Genomic DNA, 24,660 nt, shown 5'->3' with positions numbered 1-24,660 from the left:
ATGCAGAGTGTTTAAGCCTGCTCCCTGTGTGTGACGGTGCTCTCTATGCCAACTGTGGTGTTGGTGCAGTCATTGACCCAGTGTTTCCTTTGTCGCTCTCTTCCCCTTTTTTGTTCTGTCATCCTGTCCTTGTGTGCATTAGCATCATGTGGTGGAGGAGCAGGGGCACTGGTGACAGAGGGAACTGCATCCCATAGGACCCAGGAGGCAGAGTCCACAGATGCCGAGAGAGCCAATGGGATGGAGGGCGAGGGGAGCATCACGACGGAGACAGGAGGTGATAACACAGACTCAGATACCTCCTCCGATGTAAGCTCCATGGTGGTGGCGGACACCTCTGTGACCACCCCAGCTGCAGCTACAGCCGCCACCCCTGTACCAGCACCACCCTCCCAGCAGCATCTCAGTGATTGCACGTGCCCACTCACCCAGGAGGGTGGGCATCTCCTTCACCCCAGGCACCTCAGGCCCTGCCCTAGTGAGCCCTGCTGCCCTAATTGAGGAGGCTATTGATCTCCTGAGATCCATCTCTGTAGGACAATCAACCATTGTGAATGCCATCCAGGGGCACAACAGAGATCGATTCAGGCTCTGGCCTCCTCCCTGATGGCAACCATTGTCCCTGTTTCTACCATCCCCCTCCCATTCTCCTCAACCCCAACCCATCCCATGTACACAAACAGACAAGCATGCACACAAGACAATACCCAAGAGTGGCACAGGCAAACACAAGCACCACACTTCATCTCACAAGCACTCACGCATACACCATACAGTTGCAGACACAACAACATCCACTGCCTCCACTGTGTCCTCCTCCACCTCTGTCCCAGTCCCATCCACACTCACACCTGCATTCACTACATCAACATCCACCACCAGCATCACCACACCAAGCAGCAGACACAGCAGACACACCTCACTAGCATACACCTCCACAACATCCATGCACACGTCCCCTCTGTCCTCTCCCACCCTGTCTGTCCCTCCTCCTAAAGGACACAAACACAAGCACTCATAAACCTAACAGCCATCCACCTCACATCAGAATACAGCCCATGCACCTGCACCCAAATCCAGCAGACATGCACCTCCTACAACCACTACCTCTACTTCCACTCCCATTACTCCTCCCTCCTCCTGCCTCATCGTCCCTAAAAGGCTTTTCCTTGCCCAACTTGACCTCCCCCCTGTCCTGGCTGGAGGAGCAGGGTACCAAAGACCCAGCCCAGCATACCTCCAGACAAGAAGGGGAAGGAGCCTGCACCTCCAGGCAAGTAGGGAAGGGAGCCTGCACCTCCATCCAAGAAGGGGAATGAGCCTGCACCTCTAGGCAAGAAGGGGAAGAAGCCATCAACCCCTGCCAGGAAGGGAAAGGAATCCACTCCCCATGGAGGGGACAAAGCTCTCTACTCCAGCGGAGGCTGTCAGGGTGACAACTTCACCACCACCAATGGTCACGGGCCCCCACCACCAGCTGAGGTAGTGCAGCCATCACCACCTGCAGAGGCTGCCCAGGAGGCACCTCCATCCGCCACCACACTGCAGCCTTCACCAACTGCATAGGCTGCCCAGGAAGCACCGCCATCTGCCACCACACTGCAGCCATCGCCAACTGTAGAGGCTGCCCAGGAGACACCTCTTTCTGCCACCACACTGCAGCTATCACTACCACCAGACACCATGTAGGCAGCCCTCCAGGGGCTGCTATATGAGGGCCCCCTCCAGAACCCGTGGGAATGTTACCCACTCCAGAGACTGTGGCCTTGCACTCCCCAGGACAGAGCAATGGGCATGGAGCCCCTTGTAGAACCATGTGGAAAGTCACCCACTCCAGAGACTGTGGCCTTGCACTCCCCAGGACAAAGCAATGGGCATTGACCCCCATCCAGAACGAGTGTGCTTGTTCTCGACTCATGCTGAGGTGCCCCCTCCCCCTGAGGTGCCTGCCTACTTGCAAACTGATGCCCCTGCAGAGTTCAATCTGGATAAAATCAGGATTCAAGTTGGGCCTTAGACTTTGCCCTGTGGCCATGTGGGCCCTTTGAACATTGGACTGGGCAGTGTCCCTTTGTGTACATCTGTACATATCTGTTTCATTGACAGTTCAGTAATTTATTAGCTGTTGATATGAACACATTTCTTCCGAGCATTCCTGTTGTCCTTGCATTATTCTGCCATGCTACGGACGTGTATATGGTATGTGTGTGTCTGGTGTGTCCCGTGCGTGTGTGTGTGTCACTCTCGTTTCCCTCCTTCCCTCCCTTGTGTGCTAGGTGGCTGTACTCACCGTCAATGGTGTTGCAGGTGGAGCATAACGTAGATGATCATCAGGAAAACTTACAGTACCGCTTCCATGGCGGCGTTATTCTTGCCTGTGTCTCCGATGGTGAGTATTTTCTCTTCAGTGTTGTGTTTCCACCAGGTTTTTGATGACGTTGGTGATGCCCTGGAAAAGGTGGCGGATTACAGTGTTATACTATGGTGGGCAGTACTTTGTTTTCTGTCTGGCTGTTGGTGGCTACCACCGTGGTGAGTGTTGTGTTCACCCTGGTGGTTGGTGTGATACATTGGCTGTCTATGGGAGTTATCACCACCATGGTCATAATTTGGCAGAAGTTACTGCCAGCCTGTGGGTGGTATTACCACCACTTTATCACTCACCGTCAGGGTCGTGATGAGGGCCATATTGTGGTGCCCCAGGTCCCTTACATATCAGGGGCATCTGATGCAACAGGATGGTGGGATGCTGGGGATGGTACTGTTTTCATACTTTTGTCACACACGCAGATATTTCCTAATGTAAGGGTAGTCCCAATCTGGATCACCGTCACCATAGAGAATGAAATCTTCAGCATTCACCATGTCATGTGGGTCAAAGGATCTATCTTGTGGCCATGGACTAATTTGTGGAGCTAACCACGCAGTACATTCTGCTAAATTATCTACAAATAGTACAAAAAAGTGCCAGCTATTTTCTTCTTCAGCGACGGTCTCACTGGGAGTGAGGTCTGTGCTATGTGAATTTGATTAGACACTTATTTGCTTTTCTGGTCTGTTGTGGAGTGTCACCCATCCCTTAGCCCTGCAGGATCCCTTTCTGGGGTCTGCCTTGCCATGTATGCTTTGGACTGGTAAACGCTCAAGCTCTGTAGCTCAGGGTTTCCTACTTCTAGAGAGCACAATTCACTTTCTTTCCCTTGCATTAGTTGGTTTAGGCAGTCTCCACCCCGCCCCTTGTGTAGTCTAACTCAATGAGTGGTTTCTCTTAGATATCATAAGTAGGGTGACTTGCTTCTTAGGTTTGAAGAAATTCACCCATGCTCTCCACAGGCTGGTGTAAGGATTCTCTCCTGTCCTTCCCAAATCTTTTCTGAGTTTGTCCTGTAAAGTCATTGTCATACCCTTCTCTCTGCACTTCACTTGTCTCTCTCCTGCTCTCACTGAATGATACCCAGTCCTGCACACTCTCTGGTGAGACTACTATGCCCACCTTCTGCCAACGGAGCAAAATATTTTAATTCCTTTTATGTGCCTGCTCCCTTCCTTGAGATATTGACTGTTGTATTATATCTACAGTTTTATGCACACAGGTACTCCACCCTGTATTCCCTATGTCACTTTGCTGTGGGGTAGACACCTGTTCTTTAATTTCTCTACCTGTAGCATCCCTTTTCTGAAGCAACTGCAACATTGCTGATGAAATATGTGAAGGGTCATCACTATCCAATGAACTCTAATATTTGCGCTTATCCTGCTGGGGAAAGGCTGGATCTAGATGCAGTACGCACTGCCTAGCAAAATGGGATTCCACTACCCTAGTTTGTGCCTGGGAGTGCTTTCCCTCTTTGGCTTTGGTATTTGTGGAGTTCCCTTTTTGGTTGCTATCAGGGAGTGTAGAGGGGTTCCAATTTCAGGGTTACCAAACCCTACTGCGGCTTCTTGGAGCACTAGTGGGTAGGTGCTATGCACAGTGGGTGCTATACTCAGAGGCTCATATAGAGATGGGGGAACATATGGGCCATTAGGGGTATCTCCTTGTGAGTCTTTTAACTTTGTATGTACATAATATTCTTCGTAAAGCTATGGTGGCCTCTCTTTTCCTTAATTCGGCTCTTGCTTGTTTACTTCAGAGGTATGATAAAACATGCTCAATTATGCTATTGTTGAACATTCCTTTTTTTGGCTGCTTTTAAGTAGCCTTAAACCATTTCAGGCTATGCTGTTGTAATTTCTTCTTGTCACTGGGGAATACCTTCTGTATGTGCTCTAAGGGGGTCTCCATGATAAGACATTCTTAATACTTAAGCTTTTACCTATTTTTTTTTACCAGATTAAATATTTTAAAGTCGACTTGCATGAATCTTATAGTGTCTATTTTTCTACTTACCATTTCATTGTATGCATTCTTCTTTAAACTGTGCCTTATTTACCAATTCTGCAGGGCACATCACAATATATACTTTTAGTTTCATGCAATGTATATTCAACACAATTTGCACAATATACAATATTACACAACAATGTCACACTCTAGCAACATTTCATTCATATTCACTAGCTCACCTTCTGTCACACAAAAAATGTAATACAAAATTCTATGCTAGGGTGACAATCTAATCTCTATTCTACTTTTTGGTAAATGCAGATAGCAACCCCTGGCTACCCGCCTCCATGCCTACATCTACATTTAATATTGCCAAGAAGAACACTCTAATTCATAGACAAGGATTGTGATCTACTTTTTCCGCACCTTAGAAAGACAACAGTCCACTGTTCCTTCCAAACCCCTGTGCATAGGCAGAGCTTCAGCATAAAGATGGCATCTGCTTACCTCATCAAAATATGTGCACTGGTCTCTCTGCAGCAGGGGGGGGCAGGTGGTATTCAGGTGCCAGCCATCAAGAGGGGGGTCAAGGGAATCTCCTAGCTGGTTCGCCAACTGTTGCATAAACACGCAGACTCGTCTTGGCAATCCAAAGACAGTATATAATTTACTGTAGAGTCCAGGGCAACAACCCAGTACCAGCCATGATGTCCAGACAGACTCCCGGTGAAAGGGGAAGAGGAAGAGCAAGTATAGTGAAGAGGAGAATAACATCCTGATCACTGAGGTGAGGGAGCACCAACAGCAGCTCTTCGTCAGCTTAAAATTACCATTAGGGAGGAAAGAGGCCATAAGGCAGCCCATTGTCACAAGGTCAACAATGTGGCAGAAGTCAAAAGGAGAGTGACTGTAAAAAGCGCTGGCATGATTGGAAGCCCATGACAAATAAGAAACTGGCAGGCAACCTCAATGCAGCATTGCAGACCTGAGGTGGAAGATCGGTGCCCCTGGAGTAGCTCTATGAGTTGGTGGAGATGGTTACAGCCATCATCCCAGAGAAGTTGGTGGCAGGACTATCAGGACATGACAGTGCTGCCTACAATGAACATCAATGAACAACAAAAACAACCTGGTAAGTTGCAACGAGGTGCAATGTGGCAACTAGGTAATGTTGTAAGGTGCAGGCAGCTATGTCCCAGCGATCCACAGCACAGTCTGCAGGCCAAAGGCTAGTATCCTGGCACATCTGTGGTGAAACACCAAATAAATGTAATTTAAACTGAACAGTTACAGTTTACACAGCTCAGTCCAGTTCCGTTACCTTCCTCCCTTCAATCTGTGAAGTGCAGCATCAGTCCACATATACCTTTCTGTGTACGCTGGCACCTGCAGGGGAATATACAACATCATTCACCACTACTACAGTGCCCAGGATGGGAAACAGAAAACAAGGGGGCAGACTTACAAAATAAGGATGCAGCCCCGTGCCACAAGCCATCTGTCATTGCTGACCTGCGCCATTAGGAAAGTACGGGATGTTTTGTATTTATATCAATACAGTGCATCTCTCTACTTTCCACAGAGCTGGCGCACAATTGCCTGCCTACTGCCAATGCAGGAACACTCGTACCATGGTGCAAGTGTGCTTGGTTGTATGGATGATTGTCTATGTGCAGGAAAAGACACCTACCTGTAAATAAACAATCATCAAAGGCATTTTTCTCCTTCAATGTCTGCTGCAGAATTCAGCACACATAGAAGAAGGAACAAATGACAAGAAATAAATGTATTTCTCCTTGTTGCTCCACTTGTACAGCACCCATGGGGTGTTGTATGAAATTGATGCATTCCCAGGTTTACAACACCTTGTAAATCTGAGAATGCTTCAGATTCCTTGAGTGTTTAGTGGGAAAACACACAGCAACACCCATGGAATGCCCATTTCACACAGAGTAATGTGTGAACGGGACATACTTACAAGGCCATGAAGAGCCATGCAAGCTGGTTTTATGTGGCTGTGTAAATGTGACTCTGCACATTATGTCCCTGGAGCATTAAAAAATAGTGAGGCTCTGGTGGGACAAGGGGCCTGTAAATATGGCACATGGGCTGGAGCAATACATCCTGCATATCCACTGCTACCCTGTACAAACTGACTGTGACAATGCAGGCCACCTTCCACCATGAAGCTACTCTGTGTCACTTGGGGCCATGCACACTAATCTACACAGTAAATCATTGGAATAGAATGGGTGTGTCAGAAGAGAAACCACTCATCTGAGAGTGGGGTCAGCTGATGACCATGGGAAGTATCTACACATAGGGACATGGCAACAGACATGTCTATAGTACCTTGCCTGAAAACATATTGCACCCAGCTGACCGGGTGTGCAACGTGACAGCACACAGGTGTCAGCTCTCATGGTAGGGACCACCTGATAATCTACTAAATCGTACTGGGGAATGGGAAATGCAAGTGATGTACACCGGAGCACCATGTGTGTCCAAACTAATGATGATGTGTGGGCCTAGTATGCCCCTGCTAGTGCTGTGCATTGTAGGTGATGGCGGCTATGCACGTAAAACTGCCACTCAGCCTGAAGGGGGTGTCTTTGCATACAGGGAGGTGAGAAGGGACATGTGTACTGCAAGGTATCGTCCCCAAAACATATGCACTGCTATGTCTGACTGTGCTACACTTGTTTCACAGCTGGGTAGGGATGGCAGAGAAGGGCCCATTGGGGTTCACATCCTATATGTCATGTGGAGCTGAGGAAAGTTGTAGCGCATGACAGGAGGGAGTCTGATGCAACATTGTCTCACAGTGCCACATTTATAAGTTGGAGGATGTCAAACAAAGACCTGTACTTACCCACCACAAATGATAGTACTAATGGAAGGTCCCACGCTGAAGTGGGTTGGTCTAGTGATGTGGGAAACATAGGTAGGTTCTTGGCACTTATCCCTGTAGGAAAGTACCATCTTGCCTGGCATGTTACCCCCATTTTTACTGTATGTATGTTTGTTTTTGCCTATGTGTCACTGGGATCCTGCTAGCCAGGCTCCCAGTGCTCATAAAGTGCGCCCTGTAAATGTTCCCTGAGTGGTGCCTAACTGTATCACTGAGGCTCTGCTAACCAGAACCTCAGTGTTTATGCTCTCTCTGCTTTTAAAATTGTCACTGCAGGCTAGTGACTAATTTTACCAATTCTGATTGGCACACTGGAACACCCTTATAATTCCCTAGTATATGGTACCTAGGTACCCAGGGTATTGGGGTTCCAGAAGATCCCTATGGGCTGCAGCATTTCTTTTGCCACCCATAGGGAGCTCAGACAATTCTTACACAGGACTGCCTCTGCAGCCTGAGTGAAATAACGTCCATGTTATTTCACAGCCATTTTACACTGCACTTAAGTAACTTATAAGTCCCCTATATGTCTAACCCTCACTTAGCAAATGTTAGGTGCAAAGTTACATAGTGTGAGGGCACTCAGGGACTAGCCAAGGTGCCCCCACATTGTTCAGGGCAATTTCCCTAGACTTTGTGAGTGCCGGGACACCATTACATGCGTGCACTACATATCGGTCAATACCTATATGTAGCGTCACCATGGTAACTCCGAACAGCACCATGTAACATGACTAGGAACATAGAATTGTCACCCCAATACCATTCTAGTATAGTGGTCACTCCCCTTTCCTTTGTCCAGTTTTAGCCAGAGCAGAGCTGGGTGGATCCCTGAACCGGTGTAGACTGGCTTATTCAAGGAGGGCACCATCTGTGCCCTTCAAAGCATTTCCAGAGGCCAGGAGAGGCTACTCCTCTCAGGCCCTTCACACCTATTTCCAAAGGGAGAGGGTGTAACACCCTCTCTCAGAGAAAATCCTTTGTTCTGCCTTCCTGGGCTGCCCAGGCCCCAAGGGGGCAGAAACCTGTCTGAGGGTTGGCAGCAGCAGTAGCTGCAGAGAAACCCCAGAAAGTTAGTTTGGCAGTACCCGGGCTCTATGCTGGAGCTCCGGGGATGCATGGAATTGTCCCCCTGGACACTTGCATGACTCTTGGACTTGGTCCCCTTCCTTTGCAGGTCCTCAGGTCCAGGAATCCATCTTCAATACTTTGCAGTCAGTTGTTGTCTTTGCAGAATCCCCTATCTCGACTTTATTGTCTTTCTGGGGTAGTAGGGTAACTTTACTCCTACTTTTCAGGGTCTTGCGGTGGGGTATCTTGGACACCCTTAGTGTTTTCTTACACTCCCAGTGACCTTCTACATACTACACTAGGCCTGGGGTCCATTTGTGGTTTGTATTCCACTTTTGGAGTATATGGTTTGTGTTGCCCCTAGGCCTATTGCCTCCTATTGCATTCTATTGTGTTCTACACTGTTTGCACTACTTTTCTAAGTATTTTACTTACCTGATTTTGGTCTGTGTGTATATTTTGTGTATTTTACTTACCTCCTAAGGGAGAATATCCTCTAAGATACTTTTGGCATACTGTCACTAGAATAAAGTACCTTTATTTTTTAGTAACTCTGAGTATTGTTCTTATGATATAGTGCAAAGTGATATAAATGGTATAATAGGAGCTTTGCATGTCTCCTAGTTCAGTCTACGCTGCTCTGCTATAGCTACCTCTATCAGCCTAAGCTGCTAGAAAACTTCTAATCTACTAATAAGGGATAACTGGACCTGGCACAAGGTGTAAGTACCACAACGTACCCACTTAAAGCCAGGCCAGCCTTATACAATCCCAGCAATACTTCTATGTGGGGTGTGTCTGACCCATAGCCCTCTATAACAAACCAACATGTACCCTCATGGGAAATGGTCACGCCTAATCTCCATGTCGTAAGCACATGAGAGTGGATGTATGATCTGGGTATCATCACTGTGTGGCACTAACTCATGCCCCAGGGCACAAAAGTGAGTAAATAGAGAAGGCATGTATACATACAATGGAGTATGTCTGAGTAAAATTACATGTGACACTCTGCAGATAAACAACTCTGATCATGATGAAATGGTGTGAATATCAAAGATCGTAATCTACCCAGTAGGACAAGGTCCATCTCCTCAGAGTAGCCATAGAGTGCTTGCGAGAACAATGCAGAGATACTGCTATTGGTAAGGAAATACAGTGCAATTGCCATCAATACCCACGTGTAACAGGTGTCCTAAGTATCACTGTTGAACTGGAAGTGATAAATCTGAAACTTTAAATGTCAACCTGATTAAACTCATGTTAACATCTGACAGAGATCACCATTACCATTTCAATATCTCAATGCAGAGGATGAACCCATACCTCCCGGTCAGCAGACTGTTCTGGATTTCAATGACGATGTGGATGACAAGCTGCAAACCCTGAACAAAGACGCCCTTTATCAAATCCTGGACTGTGTGCAGACACCATCTCTGGTCAATGGAAGGCTCAACAGCATTGAGGAGTCTCCACATAATCCCACCTACCATCCAACATACACTACCTGCCACCCAATCCAGAACCCTGGACTCCCAGGACACGCAATTAAAATTTCAACAGACTGTGGTAGGAGTCCAGTGGGAGCTGGCAGATCATATGTAGGTGAGTATGGGGACCATGGCAGGCACCCTGCAGGTAGTCCAAAGGTGCCTCAGTACAAATAGGGACAAATCTGCCATGGCCTCCAGCAGTCCGTGGCTGACATCGCTGGTGTCATGAGGCAGAAGTCTGAGCAAATTACCTGCCAAGTGACACCAGCGAGGTTGCCAACCAGCTAGGAGCAATTAAAGCCATCTTGGAGTCCATGGAGTGGGAGCAGGACTCCTTCATTACGTCCATTTGCTGCCAAACCACAGTGACGTTGCTGCTCTGTTGCAAAACCAGCTGATGATCCTTTTTTGTGTGTAGTCCACATAGATTTCCACTCTGGCTGGGGGGCCCATGGGGTAACCACCCTGACCCTATCAGTCTCCCCCCCCTCCGGCATGCACCCCAACCTCCTACTGTATTTGGCCAACGTGATGTTATATTTGGTTGGGGGCCCCCTCCGAACATCACCAGCCTGAGACCTCTCCACACAATCCGAAGACTGGTGGCATCTTTTTCTGGGACCTCTTAATCATAGGACTCCATTTTACTGATGTTCCTAAAAACTCTCTTGACAACTATTCTCCCAAAGGAGCCAAAACTCATCTCTTTTATTTGGTAGACCATTATGTTTGAGCCAGCTCTGTTTCTTAATTGATCTCACCCATTCCTGTACAGTAGAGGCTATTGGAGAGACCCATTTAAAACAGATTTCTCATCTGGCCAATAATATTAGTGCAAAGAGCAAGTGACTTTGATGCCTAGTTAACAGCTGTTTATGGCATTCCCTCCCCAAGCCCCCATAGATTATCATCGGTAGGCTCAACTCCAACTCGAAACAAAAAATCTTCTTTAAGACCATTTCTACCAGATTCCAAAAAGAGCCCAGTTTCTGGCACTGCCAGAACATATGAATATCATCCGCCTTCTCATCAGCACATCAAGGGCAGCTTTTTTTAACCCTTCCCATAGCTGTTATCCTTTCCGGCGACCAGTATACCCGATGCAACGTAAACAGATGGTTCCTCTTCAGAGACACTAATTTGACTATGCCCCAGAGTGTAGTCATTGATTCTTGCCAGAGATGGGAGACATCCATGGTGGGGAATTCGTTCCCCCACCTCCTCACAGGAAGGTGGGGAGACTCTTCTCCTACCTCAATTATCATCTAGTACCACAGGGTCACCTCTATCTAAAAAGTCGACCTCTGCAACAGTCTTCCCTCCCAGATTTTCTTCCCTGTTTCGATTTTCTTCAGAGAATTAACCCAACTTGCCAGTTGGTAATACTTAAGTTTAGAGATCCTACTCCCTGCTAACTCTTTGAACCTAGACCAAGAAATAAGTGACCTGTCTTCTATAATTTGACCCCATTTTACCACCCCACTCTCCTGAAGAGGGACAGATAGTTCATCTAAAAGGCATTCTGGTGTGCCCAGTGACTTCCAAATGGGGGCTGTATCACTGTAATGTACAATTCCCAGAAGCCCTCTGACCTGAAACCACTCTAGAGGCCGCAGACAACAGTTTTAGTTGGATCATTTTGAAGTATTTTGGGTGACCAAACTTGCACAAAAAATGATCTCTTGACCTTTGTGAAAAAGTGGGTCATTGCCCTAAAAAGTGGAGTGTAATTTGAACTATCATTTAAAAGAGCCCTTACGTTTTTTAATTGGAAGGCCAGACAATATTTAAAGAAATCTGGAGTTTGAATACCCCCATATTCCTTCTTCCTGCACAAAGTTTTCCATGCAATGCAAACACCTTTTGAGGCCCGAACAAATGAGGTCAGATCCCCCTGCAATTTTTTAAACCAACTCAACTTAAATTCCAGAGAGATAGTGATAAACAAAAAGTACATTTAGGTAAAATGGACATCTTTATGATATTTTACCTCCCTATAAGGGATAAAGGGAGACTCAACCATTTCTTTAACAACCTCCTTGTTTCTGCCCATATCATATTAAAATTAACCTTAGCAACCTCCTCCAGGTTAGCTGGTATTTGTACCCCCAAATACCTTGGGCCAGATGTAGGTAAGTTAGGTTTTGCAACTCGCAAATTGCAAGTCAGAGTGACTCGCAATTCGCGAGTTGCAAAACCCTACGCAAGGGGGTCGCAAATGCCCACCTCATGAATATTCATGAGGTGGGTTGCAATTTGCTACCCCCTTTAGACTTGCAGCACTCACAGAGATGGTGGCCTGCTGGAGACAGCAGACCACCATGTCTGTGACTGCTTTTAAATAAAGCAGTTTTTTTTGTAATGCAACCCGTTTTCCTTAAAGGAAAACGAGATGTATTACAAAACTAAACAATTTAACTTTTTCGTTTCATTTTTTCAGAGCAGGTAGTGGTCCATAGGACAACTGCCTGCTCTAGAAAATGTTTTTAATGCCATTCACAAAGGGGAAGGGGTCCCATGGGGAGCCCTTCCCTTTTGCGAATGGGTTAGCACCCATTTGAAATGGGTGCTAACTGCGATTGGTTTGGGACCACGTTTGCGGTCACAAAGCAATCTGGCAGGCATTGCATTGCGACTCGCAATTAGGAAGGGGACTCCCCTTCCTAATTATGACTCGCAAACCTGTTTTGTGATTCGGTAACCAGGTTACCGAATCGCAAAACGGGTTTTGTGCATTGCATAGTACAGTTTGCATGTAGCAAACAGCAAAAATCACTGTTTGCGATGTGCAAACTGTTTCCTACATCTGGCCCCTTATCTCTTCCTTAATTAATGGGCTATGACAAGCAGTGTTCCAGCACATAATTTCTGTCTTCTCTCGATTTACCTGATATCCTGCCAGTCTACAAATTCCTCTAATGAGAATAAAATACTAGGAAGGGAGCCTGCTATGCCCCTACTATATACCATTAGATCATCTGCATAAAATGGCACTTTCTTCTCCCATCCATTACTTTGAAAGGGCAAAATATTTGTATTCTTTCTAATCATCACAGCCAAAGGTTCGAAATGGAGATCGAAAAGGAGAGGAGAGAGTGGGCAACCCTGCCGGGTCCCTCGTTTAATCCTAAAATTATTGGATAATTTAAAACCCTGGCAGTAGGGTTCTTATACATGGCTTGTTTAGCTCTTAAAAAAACATTCCCTAATTCATAAGCCTTCATTGACTTCTGCAAACAAATCCAGCTGATCCTACCAAAGGCCTTGGCCGCATCAAATGTAAGAACCGTCACAGGGGTGTTCTCAAAACAGGATCTATTGCGCCTAACAGGTCATGTGTAAGCTCATGAAGCTAACTTCCCTTAACAAAACCTTTCTGATCTTCATGAACCAAAAAAACTGACCACCCTCCCCAACCTTTTGGACAGGATATGCGTGTACAATTGATAGTCTGAATTTAGTAATGAAATAGGTCTGTATGATTCGCATTCATCCGTATCTTTATTGGGCTTTATGATCAAACTAATTTTAGATTCTTTCCATGGCTTAGGCGCCTCCATTGCTGCAAGAAAAAATGTATTGAATAATTCCTTCATGTAGGGAGCCAGCTCATCCTGAAGATGGATATCTAGCTCATTTGGCAGACTATCTGGACATAGGGCTTTCTCCTTCTTCAGACTTTTAATCGCCTTACTCTCCTTCTCCATCTATATCCTTGCCTCCAACTCCTGTTGTTGCATCACATTTAGACTTGGAAGATGAACATCCTTCAAAAAATATTCAATCTGATCCTCCGAAGCTTCTAGGTCTTCTGTGTAAAATCTTTGGAAGAAAGATGTAAAGATATCCCCTATTTCGTATTCCTACGTACAGTCCATACCAGTATTTGTGTTTTCTAATAGAGGCTATTAAGTTCTTTGGCCAATCCAGCAGATCATCCTTGCTGTTTTGCTGCCCTACATGTTGCTACAGATAAATGCTGCTGTGGATGTGGGATTCCCATCTTCAGTTCTCAATTAGGGGTGGGTGGAGTTTGCAAAGTCATGCTACGAGGAATTCTACAAAGTGTTAAAAAAACTCTGAGTTTCACAGGTGGACGAAGTTTCCCCATCATGTCCACGATGTGTGAAGTCAAACACAATGTGAAGTACGTTCTTGTGTTAAAAATTGCATGAAAAGGGCACCACACAGTTCGCATGAGTGTGGCCATCTTGTTTTTTACTCTTTTTGGTTTATGGTGCTGGGCCTGTTTTTTTCATCCCTTAATAATATTTTCAATACTCTACCCTTCTAATAATCTACCCCTCATTTTTATTTATTGTATTAGTGTGACTTTTTGTGTCTGTGTATTTTTACATTTTTTTTTTTAAATTGTGCTTTCTGTGACTTTTTGCATTTCTGTTTATTTTTCCCTTTACTTCCTTAGTTATTTCATCCTTCTTGTTTCTTTTTTCTACCCACACCACTCAGCTCTATGGCAGAGCTGGATGGCACCAACAAATAGGGGAGCAGCAGATTCAGCCCCCTCCAAACAGCCAGCAGCAGCTGTCTAGCTTGTGGGAGGTACCTCTGCCAAGGGGTGCAGCCAGGGCCATCTTCTGTGATGCGGATGTGGCAGCACTGGTTTTCTACATGCAGTGCCACCTACCCCTCCATGCTGGCAGCAGGTGGCAGGCCTGGCAGTGGTTACCCCTTGTGGGACCATCGGATACATTGGGGAAGGGTACCTGTGTGTTTGTCACACCACCCAGGTCCAGCGCACCCACCAGCAGCTGACGACCGCTAATTGGATATCATTGACTGCGAGCAGGATCTGCTTGACCTGCTAGGTGCAGAGATTCCAGGGATCGGTGAGTATTAACTATATTATTGTGTTTGTGTTCTACAATTCTAACTTTTTTCTCCAAGCTGCTTGCATTCAGAGGTAAGTTACGTTTTGTTTATGTTAAGAATATTATTAGTGTAATGTAGTGCTGATATGCATTGATAAATTGCAAAAAAGGGACACTGAGTTGGTCCAACAAGGGGGTTAAGAAATGGAATAGAATCAAAGATCATTCATTGCAATACATTAGTTCCAAATGTAGTTTTTGTTAAGGACATTTGAAATAGGGATTTTAGGATTAGTATAGCCAACTCAATGACTGGCAATACTGATACCATAGGTGATCTGATTTAGATAAGTACAATATCACTGCATTTTCTTGTTATAGTCACTTTGTATGAATTTGCTGTACCAATAATAATTTTTTTAATCTTCTTTATTTCTTACATCAGCACCCAAGGGCAAGAAGAGGGGCAACAACAAAGTGGGTCCGGGAAGAGCTGGTGATGAGGCGCCAGCAACCAGAGACCCTGCTGAGGGCTCTGCTCACCCCAGTTAGTCTCATTATTTATTTTGAATATTTTCATAACTTATACCTCTGCCCACTGATATTCTATTTTTGATTTTGCCTTGTTTATTTTATTATGCTGTCTTCTTTTTCTCCAACTCCACTATCAACTTTCTGTTTAATTCCTGTTATCCCTGTATTATCATTTGTTTTTCCGTATTTCATGTTTTTTTTGGTAGCTGACTTTTTCGGTCTGTCCTACTCTGTAGATTTATCCTGCTTTGTTGGCAATCCTTCCCTCTCCCCTACATATCTTGTGGTACTTAAAGACTTAGAACAGATTTTTGGTAATCTACTGTCAAGTGTGAAGAGTGCAGGACCAAGTAAGCTAGTATCATCAATAATATTCACCATATATGTTAGTTGAGAAGGCTTGCTTTTTCTTGTTCATGCTCCAATAGCTAACAAAAAAGTGACCTTGGTCATGGACCACAAACCAACCCCCAATTTTGTGCTATGTAATTAATTTATATAATAGATCAGCAGTTCCAATCACAGTGCAGCATGGCTGAAAAGTATGAGGTCCCATCGCATTTGTCAAACAACACCATGGTGGTCATTTTGACATTGGTGGTAAAAACCGCCTACCGACGTAGTGACAGCCACCAAAATACTGCCACAGTGGCTACCATCTGTCCGCCATATTATGAGCGCTGCCGGACTTCCACCACAAGAAGGGTGGAAATCCGGCGATGTTCATGGTGGCAGAAGGTGGTAAGGTGGCGTTGCTACCACCAGCACCGCCACACCAGTAGAATGCCGCCAGCTGCATTATGACAAGTAACACGGCCTGGCAGTGTGCTGCTGATGGGTCGCTGCTGGTGGTAGCAGTGCCCCTTCCTGTTCCCTGCCAGAAGACCTCTTTGGCAAAAGTAAGTCAGGCTTCCGACAGGGGAGGGGGGTGGAAGGGTGAGGAGTGTTGTGTGTGTATGTGTGTGTGTCTGAGTGTGTGCATGAGTGTGTGAGTGAGTATTTGAATGCGTCTGTGTGTGTTGTGTTGTTTACGTGGTTGTGTGTGTGAGTCAATGTGTTAGAATGGTGAAGTGAGTGCGTGTCTACATGTCAGTGTGATTGTGTGTAAGAAAGTGTGTGAGCAGGTCTGGAAGTATGCGTGTATGAATGCGTGTATGCCCGTGTGAGTGATTGGTTGTATGTGTGGTGTGTGTCTACGGGTGAGTGCGTGTATTGGGGGTGTGTGTGATGATCAGAGGGAGTGGGGTGTGTGTGTTTGGATCGGAGGGGGTGGGGAGGTGTGTGTTTGGATTGGGGTGGGGGTTAGTGTGTGTATGGGTGGGGTGGGGCTTTGGATGGAGGGGGGTGTCAGGTGTGTGTTGGGGGTTAGGTGAGCCGCCTACCGGTGACAGGGAAGGAATTGCCTGTCACTGGTAGGGTAGCACCATGGCAACGCCACAAACACCACAGTGGTAAGCAGGCTCATAATGCCACTGGCGGTACTGTGCCGGCCGCGGGCGGTACTGTGTCGGCTTCCAGGCTGAAGTTTGATATCTCCGGCCCGTCGGCTGATTCAGCCATGACGGAATGAGTGGAAAAGTGGCAGTTGGCTGCAGCCAACCTGCCATTCTCATAATGTGGCGGTATGTACCACCAGCCTGGTACTACCGCCACATTAACACTCACCAACTGGGTCTTAATGACCCCCCATATGTCTTTCATTGCCCTTTATTATTCCAGCCTTTCATTGCGCCTCAATGATTCAGACTCATCATCATAGGCTTTATAGCTCTGCCCTTCCATTACAAAACGTTTTTGGTTGGCTTGACTACCTTGCTTTTCTAACACCGTGAACCAACAAAATGCTCAGAGTGATATTTTTGATAGAAGATATTGCAGTGATAACCGAGCTGTACTGATGTATTGTGGTTCTATTTTTTTTTAAAACAATTTAAGGGGAGGCGTATCTGGCATTTAAAAATTGTATAATGTTTCTTTCTAGCCACACAGAGTGCCACCAGTCCAAGTTCCCCTTGCATGAGCAGAAGGAGCAGTGGGAGAAGAGGCGACAAGGATGGGTGGTGGTAAGTCATATTACATGCTTATTGACAATTATTATTATACTCACTAAATACAAGGGCATTGTTGTGACTCGTGATCGTGAACCCCTTGCTTTACCAGCTACAGCAGTAGTTATGGTCTCTTCTTTCTGCAACTCAGCAAAAGCTCACATAATGTATGCTAAAAATGATGGCTTTATGGAAACGGGAAAGAACAGAAGGTTAATTGAAAGGATCAGTGAAATGAGTGAAAGGAAAGGATGCGTGGGAGATTATTGGGTAAATGGATAGATGGTGAAAAGATGATTGAAAGAAAGGGTGGATACTGAATGAATGGATAATGGATTGGTAATGTTGGTGAAAGACTGGATGAGAGAACTTAAAGCTTAAATCATGGTGGCTATGGGTGAATATACTTAGGAAGAATGAAAGGATGATTGAATATGTGTTTGGATGATTAAACAAGGGAGCCCCACTGGAGAGAGGCATTCTGCTGACCAAATTCCCTTACCTTGTTTTATAGTTATCAAAGCTATGGCTCAAAGTGAGGGGTATTTTAATTTGTGTTCTTCTAATCCCTTGACTCACTGAAATTGTTAAGTGGACAGCTATGTGTCTAACCCAACATCAGTCATCAACTCCCTCCCAGCCTATGGCATTTCGCCACGCATGACCGAAAAAGTGTAGTATGGCTAAATTCCTGTCTGCAGTGTTAGCTGTGAAATGTGCATCTGCTTCAGATAATGCAGCATTTACAAAGTTTTCAACACATTACAAACTGAACACACAAGGAGTGTTTCCCTTCACCCACACAAGGAGTGTTTCCCTTCACCCACTCGGTCACCTCTCTTAGTACGTCACTCATTTACTCTTTTCTAAGTCCGTACGTCCCAGCCTACCAAACAAATTGAAAAATCCATTTATAGCCTGTGCCACATTTTTATGTCCTGTGAAGTGTTTCCAAAATATATTTTATGATTTCCCATAACAGATTTATTTTTACGCCTGTTCAGATTTTTCCCTTTAGACCTTTGTTTATTACAGTGACTGAAGAAGCCAAAGCTTAGGCACATGATCATTGACACCCCTCTATTCTACAGCAAAAGCTCTACCTACCCATCTAAACCCTTTGCCTTGCCAGTAGATTATGTCAAGTTTCTTTTCATTACTGCCTAGCGAATGAATTTCCTGGAAATAATTTGTGGTGGTGGATGAGGACAGTGACTACATTGGGATTAGTAAGTGACTGACTTCATTTCAAGTTCAGTGTAAAAGATATTCTTGGACAAATGTGCCAAATACAACCTATATCGCCTGTTATTTTCCCTGCACTGCAGTACATCGTTTTCTCCATCAGCTACTTATGGGAGACAGAATATTATGTCTGCATTTTATACGTGATGTTTGTGTCTCTTTGGAGCCAGAGTAGAAATGAAGAGAAAGCCATTTGGAGAAGAGCACGGCTGCAGACAGTCGCAAAGTACCCAAAGAGCTGGCCAGCATGCCCCCATTAATTTGGCACAATAACTTGTGCTCCATAGCGCATAGTGCCCTACTCATAAGTGAGAGGTAATTTATTTTTCCACCAAAAGTGTCTGTTTAGTTGCTAGAAAGGCCTTTAAAGATGGGATGGGAGCAGCTTTTGCCTGGATGAAAGAGAGCTGCCTTAAGCTAAACTCTGACAAGACTGAGATCCTCATCCTGGGACCCTCCTCCTCTGCCTGGGATGACTCCTGGTAGCCCTCAACATTAGGCAGCCTCCCTAACCCTACATACCACGCATGCAACCTCAGTGTCATCCTCGACTCAGCGTTCACCATGACAAGACAGGTAAACTTCAACCTGTTTCCACACCATACCACTCTTACAGAAGATCTTCAGATGGATCCTAAGTGACTGCTGCAAAATCATGACACATTGCCCTGATCACAAGCAGACTTGACTACAGCAATGCCCTCTGTGCCGGAATCACCAAGACAAACCTGAGCAAACTATGACACATCCAAAACGTCTCCGCCATACTCGTCCTGAACATCCCCCACCAAGAACACATCACAGGACACCTGAGAGAATACCACTGGCTCCCGATCGAGAAGAGGATCAACTTCAAGATCCTCGTAAATGCCTAAAAGTCCCACTACAACCTTGGACCCAGCTACCTCAACCACCACATAACCTTTGACTCTTCTGCCAGACCTCTCCACTCCTCCCAGTAGTTACTCGCCACTGTACCCCTCATAAAGAAGCCTCGGCTGGAGGGAGATCTTTCACCTGCCTTGCGTCAAAATGTTGGAACACTTTACCTCTCCATCTCAGACTGTTGCCATTGCTACCTCAATTCAGGAAGGACCTCAACGCCTGGCTCTTTGACTGAACCCTGGGGACATACCCCACAGCACCTTAAGAACCTACGGGTGAGTAGCATCATCAAAAAAAGACTGATTGATTGATAAAATAAAAAAATCAAATTACTCTTTTTTAAATCTTGTGTTACTCTGCCCCAATTTTTTTCTACCAGACAGTCAGTGCATTTATGTGAGGCATGTGTGAGTAAAGAAATAAAATTGGCCCTGGGACTCTCCTAATCATAATCACATACAACTTGAACATCCGTAGGGGACTAGCAATGTACTGCTACTGCGCCACTCACTACTTACTTTTAAAGAAGTGTTTGCCCACAGCATTTTTTACAATTTGTCTTTTTCTTTTCTCAGTATAGCTACTCCAGTTTGTTGACTAGCACCAACCACCAGGCACGAGATAGTGGTGGCTCACTAGGATCAAGCAGACCTTGGACCAGTTCCTGCCCGAAATAGACGGTGTCCTCTTCTGAACCCTTTTTTAATTTTTTGTTTTAGTGGGAGGAGCTTGTTGTGGGTGGAGATGATGGGCAGGGAGTTGATACCAGGTTACAATTTAGACTTTCATTGTACTTTTTGGGGGCTATTTGTTTGGAGAGAGGGGTGGTCCTGTTGTGGGTGGAAAGGGTGGGTTTTCTTATTTGTTAAAAATAAAAGAGGAAAATGATTTTACTTCATTTAAGCTGAAATGTTTATTTGGTGTTTTGGTTTGCACTGCTGTCCTTCAATGTGGGCTGTTTTTTAAATTTGCTAACAAAGTGTATGTCATTTACTTGTGATCTTTCTCTAGTGCCCTCTGCAATTATATTGACCACTAGGGGTGATTGCATTGCCTATTTTGTCTACAAAAACCTAGACAAGGCAAACAAAACCTTCGGTAGAAGTTAATTACGAACTAAACAAGTTCACTTAAATCCATTGTTCTTCTGTTACCTGAATCGATGAAGCGAGGGCTGATACCTCAGTCTTCTTACTGCAGGGTTTTCCCAACTTAACGGGTTGGTAGTAGCAGTAGTAGCAGGCTAGCACCCTAACAGACAAGACACAAGGTTCCACTCCTAACTATGTGACCTCCAACTGCAGGATTAATCAAAGTGTTATCCATCACTGTCAGCTAGATTGAAAGAAAACAGAGAGTGAGTCATATATTATAATATAAATTTAGGAAGACTGAGACCAGACTATCACCAGGACAGTATTTGACACACAACAAAGAAGACCTGATATGATCATAAACACAAGCAATATCAACTTCTTCTGCGCAATGGGAAGGTAGTATTTAAAAAATAAACTTAGGAAAATAAATCCTTGAGTCAGGAGTAGTGGTCTCAGAGACAGGAGTGGTTCGACAAGGCTAAGCTTTCACACAACACAACAAAAGACCTCAATGATGATGTCGAATATTGCTCAGGTATTAGAGGGTCATGTAGTGAGTTGTGTCTCTTTCAACACATCTGCCCCAGCAAGTGTGTGATCTGTTTATGGTGTAAAATTAAGTAACACTTCAATTAATCACACAACCCTGGGAAAGAGGGTTAGGGGCTTCATGAATGGATGGGAAAATGGACTTGGTGAAAGGTGTGACTAACACTACACAACAGAAATCACAACAATATTCAGTGGGCTGCTGAGCAGCATAATATCATCAATCTGCATCAATTGCAAACTTTCCTTCCAGTGAGCCTCAAGAAAGTATACCTCTAAATGTTATGTCTTCTAGGTTTATAAATACAAATATGGAGGATTGAAGTTAACACACCGAGTTCTCAAAATTGTGATAGTTAAAAGGAAAGTGATACTGTATTGCAAAATTGGGAGGTGCATCTCCATTCTTCTTGGAATGTCTGTCACTCTTGGGTGCCTGACTGAACCCGTCCAGTAGCTAAGCAGGAGTTTTAGGCTTTCTCTAAGTTGTATTTGTGCATGGGAGGACTAGGAGAAGGCCTGCATTTTAAAAGACAGTATCTGTGTTACAAAGTAAAGGAGAATGACAAAAGGAAGAAAGATAATCTTCAGGAGGAGTAAGGAGTGTAGCAAGGAGAGTCAGAGGCAGAGCAAGAACGTAAAGAGGGGTTCCACGTTTCAGCCAGCAATGCAGCAAACACACTCTTAGCAGCATTTCGCAAATCAACTGACCTCTCTTCAGTCCACAGAGGTGGGTGAGTACTGGGCTTCAGACTCTTTGCCATCACCATGGTTTCTCTTTGAAGATGATAACATTCTCCTTCTAGCTGTTGAGGTAGTCCCACCCTGAGTCCTTCTATCCTCCTCCTCTTTTTCTCTTGATTCTGAGTAACTCTGCACTAATCCCAAACCGAGCAAGGCAGAACTGTGTAGTGCATTGCTGTTGAAGAACTAATAGCGAAAAGGAATTGTTGTACTTTGTGTAGATTTGTTTTTGTTATCCAAAGTGACTGGTCTGGTCTCTGAGGAACCAGAAAAAGTAGTGGACCCTGCAGGTAAATTTCACTAAGTTTGAAAGTATATCACTTTCAGGAAAGAGTGATCACTCTTTGGCCCCCAAACATTGAAAACCATCAAAATCAAGTTTACAAATAGGTTGAACTTCCTCCCTCACTGTCAGCCACCACATAAACCATCAATCATCACTCACAATCGCTCAATATATCACCATTCATTGGTGAAATAGTTAGTAGTTACCTCTTCCAATCCAAACACAGTAATTGATTTATGCAAAATATTATTTCCAATTTGATGATAGCAACACATTAGAATTTGGCACTGGCAATCTTTTACTCAATGATCTTTAGGGGCAGCCCTGCTAGATGACGTAAAAAAGGATAGGCAATGGCATTTGAGGGAGGCAGGCAACGTCTCCAATATCCTGAAAGGAATGTGGGGACTTCTTTACTGCACACAGGTCCAACAATTTTTTTTTTAACGAAAGAAAGAAAGAAAGAAACAAAGAAAGAAAGAAGTAAAAAAAGAAAGCTAAACGAGAAATAAATAAAAAGTTCTATGGTGGCACTGGCATACTCAGTCCGGTCGCTAGAGTTCATCCTCAGACTCAGGTGGTTCACCCAGAAGTTTGTCAGCAAACACACTTGATTCTGACCAATCATCCTCTTCCTTCTCCAGTGGTGTTTCGGGAACAGTTTGATCAGATGACATAAAATGCTGCTTAATTTTGATCATGGTTACTCTCGCCACATTTTTAGGAGAGAGACTGGTCCTTCTCACTACAGTTGCCCCAGCTACACTGAACACACATTCAGCAGACACACTGGCTACAGGACAAGACAGATACTTCATTGTCAGCCTGCTGAGCTCTGGTCATTGGCACATCTTCCCATACCAATACACCAATGAGCTTTGATCCGCATATACCTCTTTGGGTCATCTAGATACCCCTGGAACATCCTCTGAACTGTCATTGGTGCTTCCACTAGCTCATCATCTTCTGCCTTCATCTCTGCACTGGACTTAAGACCTGTCACTTGAAACCAAGCCAATCCAGAGGTTGGGTCAGATTCTTCTGATACGTTGTTGCTGGAGTTGGCTGCTGTGAGACAAGATCAGCCTCTCTGGAAGATGAAGGCAGCACCCCAGAACTGTGGAGTCGGACTCTAAGTTCCCGCCAATCTTCTTCTAGTTCTCCGGCTTGCTCAACAAACCCCCTTTTGTATTTTGAAACATCAGCTTCAAAAAAAGTAAGGAAAGAGGAAAGAATTGTTCTGTAACATGGATCAAGTAGGGTGGCACAGATGTACTCTTTGGATGTGATAATGTAATTTTGCAGCCTTGCATTACAAGTCAAGCGATAGCTTAGGCTCTCAACCAAGGCATGCACTTCTGGGTTTTCATTCACACACCTGAGTGTGAACCTTTCAGACACCTTCTTTAGCTGGTTCTGTAGCAGATACAACAAGGGGATAGCTTGGCCCAGCGTACAGCCCTCCTTCCTAACTTCCTGTGTGGAAACCTTAAAAGGGAGCAGAATCTGTATCAGGCATTTGACTACGCCCCATTTGTCCGCATTCATGGTCATAGCTTTCCCAATTGCACCCTCTCCTCTTAGAATGACATAGTCATTGATCTGTCTCTACTTCTCAAACAAATATTGCAACATATAGTAGGCTAAATTCCAACGTGCTGGCACTTTCTGTATCAGGGCTTTAACTGATACTCTGTTACCACGCCTAATAATCCATAACTATTTACGGGCTTTAAAAGAATCGCTGAAATGAGTGGAGATTAGCCTGCAGGTGGTTAGTATGTTACTGACTATGTTTTATTTTTGAGAACGCCTTGCACAACCAGGTTGATGCAGTGCGCCAAACACAGGACCCTGAAAAATATCCACCATCTGCCAGGGCTTTGGTTATGTTACTGCTATTGTCTGTGGCAACAACTCTAATTCGGAGACCTCTGGGTTGCAGCCATTCAGACACCTTGCTATTAAATTTGTCCAAGATGTTTGCAGCTGTATGTGATTTCTCCATGGCAAACATGGCTGTGGTTGCAGGCTGCTGAACGCTCCTAAAGATATCTTTGTGGGTAAAACCTGTAGATATCTTTTGTTTTACTCCAACAAAAGAGATCCAGTGTGCAGTAATGCACATGTAATCAGTAGCCTGACAACTGGTCCACAGGTCTGTCAGGTGGATAGTGTGGAGAACACTTTGCTGCAAAGCTTACCCAACCAATTGCAGCACATTGCGATGCAGTGTTGGAACAGCAACTCTGGCAAAGTAGGTCCGACTTGGAGCCTTCCATTTTGGGTAAATGGTTGCCACAAACTTTAAGAATCCTATTCCTTCTACCAAAGAAAAAAAGGAGGAGGTCCAGTGCTTACATTTTTGTCAGTTTCCCAGGGCACAAAAATGCCATAGGGTGGTTGCGGCCATAGGGTCCCCTCCTCCCTAAACATAATTGCAGCCTAGATTTTCTTCTTTTGTGAAGCCACTGATGCAGGCAACTTTTGAGATGTAGGTGGTGGTAGACTCAATGTATGTCGTGGTGCAGTCACCGTATGCCACAGTGTCTCCATCTGACTCTGAGGGGCATATTTATACTCTGTCTGCGCTGAATGCATTCAGCGCAAACCTTGCCCCATATTTAAACTTTGACGC

This window comes from Pleurodeles waltl, chromosome 7, assembly GCF_031143425.1.
Source record: "Pleurodeles waltl isolate 20211129_DDA chromosome 7, aPleWal1.hap1.20221129, whole genome shotgun sequence".
Lineage (NCBI taxonomy): Eukaryota > Metazoa > Chordata > Amphibia > Caudata > Salamandridae > Pleurodeles > Pleurodeles waltl.
This window is presented reverse-complemented; position numbering follows the sequence as displayed.